The sequence below is a fragment of the Nuphar pumila genome, chromosome 10 (assembly GCF_984573655.1).
Source record: "Nuphar pumila chromosome 10, dmNupPumi1.hap1.1, whole genome shotgun sequence".
In the NCBI taxonomy this organism is placed as follows: domain Eukaryota; kingdom Viridiplantae; phylum Streptophyta; class Magnoliopsida; order Nymphaeales; family Nymphaeaceae; genus Nuphar; species Nuphar pumila.
This window is the reverse complement of record NC_143258.1, coordinates 110929884-110938849: the sequence shown is the minus strand read 5'-3', so window position 1 is coordinate 110938849 and position 8966 is coordinate 110929884.

Sequence of the window (8966 nt, the reverse complement as noted above, 5' to 3'; positions counted from 1 at the left end):
TTTCTTTTGGTTAGGCCAAAGGAAAAACCCCTCATCACCAACTGGACATTAGCAGGTTTTCAATTGGCAAAACCTTTGAGGTGCCCCCCTCCTCTCTCATGTCGAATACACCTAGCTTCGACCTTATGTCCAAAGATGTTGGTCACACTTAACTAGGAAGGTGGAGCTTGGGCTGGTAAACAAGGCAAATAAACCAAACAGAGGGTGTTCAAGCTCTGCTCATTCCCACAATGAGATGAATCTGGCTTGATCATGTAACGAGCCCAAGCTAAATAAATTGAGTTCAAGCCGACTTGTTTACAAATTAATATATATATTTTTGGAGCTGAAAATAATAAAATTTGGACTCTAAACCCACTTAGGCTAGCTGGAACTGACTCATCAATGAAATAAATACATTGTTTCAAGGCTGTAGGTGATGGGATTTGAACTCTTAACTTTATTGCATGTAAGCCAAACAGGCCAACCATCTATACTCTATAATGTAATGTATATATAGAGAGAGACAAATGAGTAGCTGCTTAATGAAATATGCTTAATGATACATGCTTAATGGGTTTTCTGTTCTTTGGGTGTTTTTTTTGCAGTTCCGACCCCATAAATGTGCTGGGCATGGTCGATTTACAAAGAATCCACACCTGGATCATGTGTTTTCGATGAAAAAAAATATTTGGAGCCTAAAAAATTTACAAAGATTTTGGACCGTTAATTTTTTGTACCTTATAAAAACCCACCTATATGTCAGAATCGAACGCTTCAAGAGCTGATCCTTATAAAATCAAATACATAGATCACATCTGCACGGTCAGAATTTACAAATAAAGCAAAAAAATCTGAAAACCCTATTAAGCATATATCATTAAACATATTTCATTAAGCACCTACCCATTATTCTCTCTCTCTCTCTCTCTCTCTCTCTCTCTCTCTATATATATATATATATATATATACTGATGCTTCGCTGCTTACTCGTAAGGTGCTCAAACTGAGGTCACTCATGCTGAGCATCCATCGCGTGGCGTGATCAGCATCTTTTTTGCGTAAAGGCTTATTGGTGCTAAAATAGCACCGGTAAAAGTGTCAGCTTAGACTTTTACTGGTGCTATTTTAGCACCAGAAGTCTTTTTGCACAAAAAAGATGCTCTTCGTTTGAGCACCTAACAAGTGAGTAGCTACTAATTTTCGTATATATATATATATATATATATATATATATATATATATATATATATATATATATATATATATATATATATATATATATATATATATATATGTGTGTGTGTGTGTGTGTGTGTTAATTAGTTATATTAAGCGTACGAGAGAGAGAGGGAGGCGTGCATTGGATAATTCAGTGCTTATTTCGGTCCACGTAACAGCGAGAAAAATGATAATTTTAGCTTCCCTACTGATTTGTATATTACATGAAATCTGGTCGGGGTCAGCCTAGCCCCAGCTTGCCAATAAAAAAAAAAGCTCAATATTAAGCCCGAGAACCAAACCAAACCTCTGATCCTGGACTTAGTCAAGATTAGATTTTTTTTTAACGTGTCTGACTTGTCAGCTTAGTTTAGGCTAGACTCAGTCAGACTATGCAAGTGGGTGGAAGATCCAAATCTGGTCGTTGACCTGAGGGTGAGTCTTGATGAGGTTTTAGCGGCAAGTCTTGACTTGTCTTACTCCTTTTTTTTTGATAGGGCTGCTCCTTAGCCCTAGCCCTATCAAATCAGACCTTTTGACACCACTGGTGGAAAAACTTGCAATAAGCCCGAGAGGATGTAGAAAGGCTAGGGTGGGTTAGACCCAGTCTTGCGCTTGGTGAGCTAGGTTTGACTTGACCACATCCTGTCAAATACTGCACCAAGCTGTTCAACCTACACGCCAGCCCAGCCCATCACGTTTCTCACCCTTTGAAAGCAACAGCTAATTACAGTGAGAAAACGAGCCAAAACTTGTTCAGCTTGCTTAGTCGTAGAGACACGCCATTTTGGATGCGTGTTCCTGGTGACATGATAGGACATGCTATATGACACACTGATCCAGTCATGGGTTACCATTATTTTAATAATTTTAATGTTTTTTAATAGTGTTTTAATAAAAATAATTTTTCAATATTAAAATATGAAAAAAATAGTTTTTCCTGGTTAAAAATACAAAAGTACATATCCCTGTGTCCTATTTAAAAAATAAGTATGTAGAACACTATCTACACAGGCAAATTTGAGAAAAACATAAAAAGAAACTTCAAAAGCCTAATATACTGACAGTAGGCACGAATTAGAATACGGCAACTCCCCTACTCATTGATCATTTCACTTACATCCATATAAATATATGTTTTTTCCAAGTACTTGGAAATGAATCCAATTAAAAGTTGATCATGCAAGCAAGTGAATATTGATTCGGTGGTTAGGCTGTTACTGATATTATCGGATAACCCAATGTTATCGGATAACTCTATCCGAGTTATCGTGCTTTTTCTGGCAGTCTACACCACCGAACTATTTATCAGATGTAGGGCTCTGTAGACTTTTTATTACTGTGTATATATATATATATATATATATATATATATATATATATATATATATATATATATATATATAATAAAGTGTATTGTGTATCTTTCATGGCTATCTTGTCTCTTTAGTAGTGCACGCTGTAGTTAACCCCGGGATTCCTCCAGCTCTCGAGAAGTGCCTGAAATTCATTCCACTTCTCAGCATGAAGTTTCCCACCCACCGAAGGCGCCATAAAAGGAGCTTCTTCACCGCACACTGTATTTACATATAACTCGTAACTACTCACTATAGCTGATATCTCTCTATACCATGTGGACTTCTCTTTTTTAGAAAAATCCTCAGGAGAAAGAGATTCAAAAATATATCTAAGATGCTCACCAGGAATAGGATCATTAACCCAGTGATAGTAATGAGGGCTAGGGTCCTTCGACAACCACTCCCCTATAAAGCCAGCAGAATCCTTTAATGATGGTGAGTCTGATAAATCCATGTAATACGGGAAGTATGGCAGATATATATATATATATATATATATATATATATATATATATATATATATATATATATATATATATATATATATATATAATCTTGTACCATTTAACAATTTATATAAAAAAAGAGAGAAACGAGATTGTGGTTTCTGCAGCACTATCGTCTTCTCTTTGTCATCGTGTTTTTTTTTTCTTTTTCTGCTTCACGTCAATTTTATCAGGGCGGCTCACCACCCCTCTTGTCTCTCTCTTCACGGCATACCCGATGGGCTCCGAGAGGTTGTTACCGTTGGGCCTAGGCAACCAGTTGCTGGGAAGGCTAGGTGGGCGAGACACTTCCACCCACATGATGGCAGAGAAGGGGAGCAGGGGTTTACCGCCACCATTTACACCTATCCACTACATGAACAATCCTCGAACTACCCATTTGACTCAGGTGGTAGTGGTACCAACTTGGATCCATCAGTCTCTCAATTAGATCTAGAAACATTTACAACTGATATTTCTACTTTGGTTCATATATTGCAAGAGGACCTATTTAGCATTGTTCTACACCAACAACCATAGAGAAATAAACTCCATATATTTTTCCTATATATATGGATATTTGGCAAAATAGATCTTGCCACTGTCGTCTTCTTCAAACCATTTCTTAATAGGTTCACATCTGTTGGGGATTGCATCATCTTTGTAGTTCTTAGAAGTCGAATGAAACTAGAAGAAACATAAGCGAGATACAGACTTGAGGGCAAATATTCTCTGACTCAGGAAGAATGATGCTGTATGCAAGCCGGGTCCACAAGAGATCCATTTTCATATTTGAAATTTGTTTAGTTTGTACGTATTTGGATGTTGGGTCTAAATGATGGATCCATAATCAATAGGAAGTTATAAATAGATTTAAAAAACTGTCTTAGATAGGCTTTATCAAGATTTAAAGTTGGTTTATCAAGATTAAAAATTTCTCATCTATAAATAGATGAGAAATCTAGGAGCCTAGCCACTTGAGTTGTATTTGAGAATTTGTTATTTCTTGATCCTTTTGGTTAATTTATAACAGTTTCAGTTAATTTTCTATAATTTTCTTTATATTTTCTGTTTTCCCAAGACAAATTCGTAGTTGGTTAGATTTTTCAGTAAATCAAATTCTCGATGTACATAAAAAATCTTCAGACAAAAATTAATAGCCAAAATAACATCAAAATGCCAATAAGGCAAATGGGACTTTCAAATCCAAATTGCTAGAATCTAAGTGTGCATGCAAGGTTGACGTTCTCAGAACTTGATCACCAATCGACCACAAGTGACCTTAGGATTCAGGCGGGTTAACCGAATCAGAGTTTTCTATTTAGTCTATTAAAAATAAATAATAAACATGTCAATTATAATTTATGTGGTTAGGTAGAACGGATACATAGTTCACCTATAGTATTTCAAGTGCAATAGTACAAATGACGTAATCAGATGATCCAACTGCCAATTATTACTAAAGGAACCGTGTGCATCACGTACAAAAGGTCAGAATAGAAAAAAAAAAACAAAAAATGAAAAGTCAAAATCGTCTATTTCCTCGTACCCGGGTTGCTAGAATGGAGATATTGGTGGGTATTTTTTCTTAATTTTTTTTAAACGGGTTAGCATCAAACGAAGCTCGGCCGCGCACCGCATGTCCAAAAATAAAGAAATGTGTTTAGTGGTGTTTCTTGACTGCCGCTAAAGATGGTCTTTCTGTCCAGGTCTTCCTGAAATTGCAAAAATAATTTGCGCGCTGATCAGCAATGCAAGAAGCATCTGATTTGCATCCAACTTTTTAAGTGTTTGATAATACAATCTTTTCTCTCTATATATATAATCCTGAAAACACGTGAACTAGGTATTTTCAACACTTTTTTTTGTAAATTCAACCTTGCATATGCATTTGATGTGGTCCATTTGCTAAGAATTGATTGTTGGATCATGTATTTGCAATGAAAAAATAAATTTTTTGGATACTTGAATATTAACAAAAATTATAAGCTATTGATTTTCAAGCATTAAAAGATCTTTCTTATGTATGTAATCAGATGATATAAGAGTCTCTTTCTATAAAACCAGATCACTTCCATACAATAAAATTTAAGAAAAAAAATCCAAAAATATCTTGACTTGTACTCCCGTTCATATTTTTTAGGTTAACATATTTTAGTTGCCATATATATATATATATATAAGCATTACTCTCTCTCTCTCTCTCTATATATATATATATATATATATATATATATATATATATATATATATATATGAGAAATGGGTGGGTGCAAAATTGATACTTGATAAATGGATTTTTTTACCCTTTCGGTGTTGTTTTCACAGCTCCAACCCCATAAATGTGTTGGGCACGGTCAATTTACGAAGAACTCACACTTGCATAATGTGTTTTTGATGAAAAAATGATATTTAGAGCCTAAAAAATTTACAAAGATTTCAGACCATTGATTTTTAGAACCTTATAAAAACCCACCTTGTGTTAGAATCGAACACTTCAAGAGCTGATCCCTATAAAATCAAGTACATAGATCACATTTGTATGGTTAGAATTTACAAAAAAATAGAAAACTTTGAAAAACTCATTTAGCATGTATCATTTCGTACCTACCCATTATATATATATATATATATATATATATATATATATATATATATATATATATAGGGAAACATGAATATGTAAATTAGGAAAAAATGTAAATTGGTATGAACCAAGATTTTTTTGCAAATCTAACCTGCATACATTCAGCGTGGTTCATTTGTTTGGAATTGACTGTTGGATCAATGAAATGTGATTTTATATGCTTTAATATTTATGAAAATTCTAAGCCGTTGATTTTTAAGCCATAAAAGATCTTTCTTATACATCGTAATCGGATGATCTAAGAGTCCATTTTATATAAAACCAATCATTTAGATAGCATTCTAAGGGTAAAATTTTAGAAAAAAATAAATAAAAAACTATAAAAATCCAGGTGCTACATATTTTGCTGGTTTACCTATTCAAGTTACCCTATATATATAGGGTAGGTGCCAAATTGATACATGGCTAAATGGGTTTTTCTGCCCTTTGGTGTTTTTTTCACAGTTTTAATCCCATAAATGTGTTAGGCATGCTAGATTTACAAAAAATCTATACTTGCATCTTGTATTTTGGATGAAAAAATGATATTTAGAGCCTTAAAAATTTACAAAGATTTTAGATAGTTGTTTTTTTCTAACCTTATAAAAACCCATCCACATTCAAGGATTCCTATAAAATTGGTCAGAATTTAAAAATAAAATAAAAAAACTCTTAAAAAATTCAATTCGCACGTATCATTTCACACCTGTCATGTCACACCTACCCATTACTCGCTCTCTCTCTCTCTCTCTTTATATATATATATATATATATATAAGTGGGCTAGTAAAGTCCAAAGGCCTGCTTAAAAAAAAGAAGATATGTTGCCGTAAAATCTGCCCCAGTTATAATGGAAACCATAGCACAATAAAGAATTGGACATTAGTGTGCTTGTAAAATGGGTTGAACGCAATAAAGTAAAGAGGGTTGACATAAGATCCCATCCAACTTACCACAACCAACAAATAATGTGAATGCTGACTAATGCCAATCTACGTGGGTGTCCCCTCAGCAAAGGGCCTCCACATGGCAAGATGGTATTGGCCATTCGTTAACCAATTAGCATTCATTTGGTTACCTTGCAACTTATGATTTTAAATTGGATCTAAAAGTCCATGGTCTACAAGTGTTTGGTATTGGCCGAGATGGGTTGGAGCAAAGATACAAGAATCACTTAAGCAAGCCCGGGATCACGTTCACATTAATTGACCTCCCTCCACAGGAGTGTTCCTCATCTATTCCAATCATCGGCCATCGCCTTTAATTTCGTCACAACCTGGAAGGTTTGTTTGTAATTTGATGAAAGTAATGAATTGTTTTCCCTTTCATCTCTTTCTCTCTCTATACATATAAGTGGGATTGAAAACCTCCCCAACGAAACCCCTACCAAACCTCACCAATAATTTTTTGTTTTGTTTTTTTTAAATTTCTGACCTTACAGATATTTTTATCATGATTGATTTACTATAAATTGACACTTGGATCATGAATTTTGGATAAAAAAAAGGTATTTGGAGCATAAAAGATTTATAAAAATTGTATGCTGATGATTTTGAAACTTATAAAAACCTATCCATTCATCAGATTCTAATACTTCAAGCACTGATTCTTATAAAAACAAGCATATAAATCACATCTGTAAGGTCAAAAATTTGAAAAAAAATATAAAAAATCTAATAAAACTTTCATTGGAGAGGTTTGTGAGGGTTTCCATTGGAGAGGTTTTCATTCCTCAAAAAAAAAAGAAGATATATATACATATATATATATATATATAAAGGTCAAGAGAGAGAGAGAGAGAAATTGGTAGCTGCTCACAGGTTAGGTGCAAATGGATGTATTAAATTGGTTTTTTGGCAGGCATGTCTAGTGCTTTTTACTTGGTTCTGGGCCTTCTGGCCCTATAAATGTGTTGGACATGTCGATTTACTAAGAATCCACACCTGGACAATGTATTTTTAATAAAAAAATGATGCCTAAAAAAAGTTTACAAAGATTTTAGACCGTTGATTTTTTGAACCTTACAAAAATCCACCCATGTGTCAGACTCAATCGCATCCCTATAAAATCAAGTACATAGATCACATATCTACGATCAAAATTTATAAACTGAATGAAAAAGGTTAAAAAACCCATTTAGCATATTCATTTAACACCTAACGTGTAAGCAACTACCAATTTCTCACTCTATATAGTAGAGCTTAGGTACTTAAACTTTAGGTGCTTTTGGTATGTGTTTAGGGATGGCAGTGGGGCGGGGCGGGGGACAAGGTGTACACCCCCGCGCCGCCTCAAGATTTTATCCTCCACCCCCGCCCCGCCTCCCCGGCAGGGATGGATTTTATCCTCCACCCCCGCCTTCATCCCCGTTTCATGTCCTCCATCCCCGGTTCAAACGGGGATGAGGCGGGGATATTGCGGGGATAAGTGGTCGGGGCGGGAATGAGGTGGGGCGGGGAAAAGTGCATGTCCATCCCTGCCTCCACCCCCGGACGGGGATGGATTTTAACCTTCGTCCCCGCCTCCATCCCCGTTTCATACCCTTCATCCCCGGTCCAAACAAGGCGAGGCGGGGCCCCGCTTTTCCCCCGGTCCACTGCCATCCCTATATGTGTTTGATGAGTTTTTCTACTCTTTCAATGTTTTTTTGTAGTTCTGACCCCATAAATGTGTTGGGCATGATTAATGACGAAAAATCCACACCTAGATCATGTGTTTTTGATGAAAAAAATGATATTTGGAGCCTAAAAATTTACAAAGATTCTAGACTGTTGATTTTTTGAACCTCAGGATCAAACACTTCAAGAACTGATCCTATAAAATCAAGCTACATAGATCACATCTGTATGATCAATATTTCAAAATAAAACAAAAAACACTTGAAAAACCCATCAAACATATAGCAAGCACCACATGTTCAATCACCTATGCTCTCTCTCGCCCCCCCCCCCTCTCTCTCTCTCTCTATATATATATATATATATATATATATATATATATATATATAAAAGAAAATGGAAACCTCCCCAAAAGAAAACCCTCCCAACCTCTCAAATGAAAATTTTGGTGTTTTTTTTTTTAAATTCTAGCCGTACAAATGTGTTCAACATGATAAATTTACTATAAATTGACACTTGAATCATGAATTTTTGGATAGAAAAAATGGTATTAGGGGCCGATACCAATACTTAAATGAAGTGTTATGTATCGGCCCAAAAATAATAATAAAATATTATGTGTCAATCATAACATGACACATGTTAAAACCATTAAAATATTTTTAAAATAATATTAAAA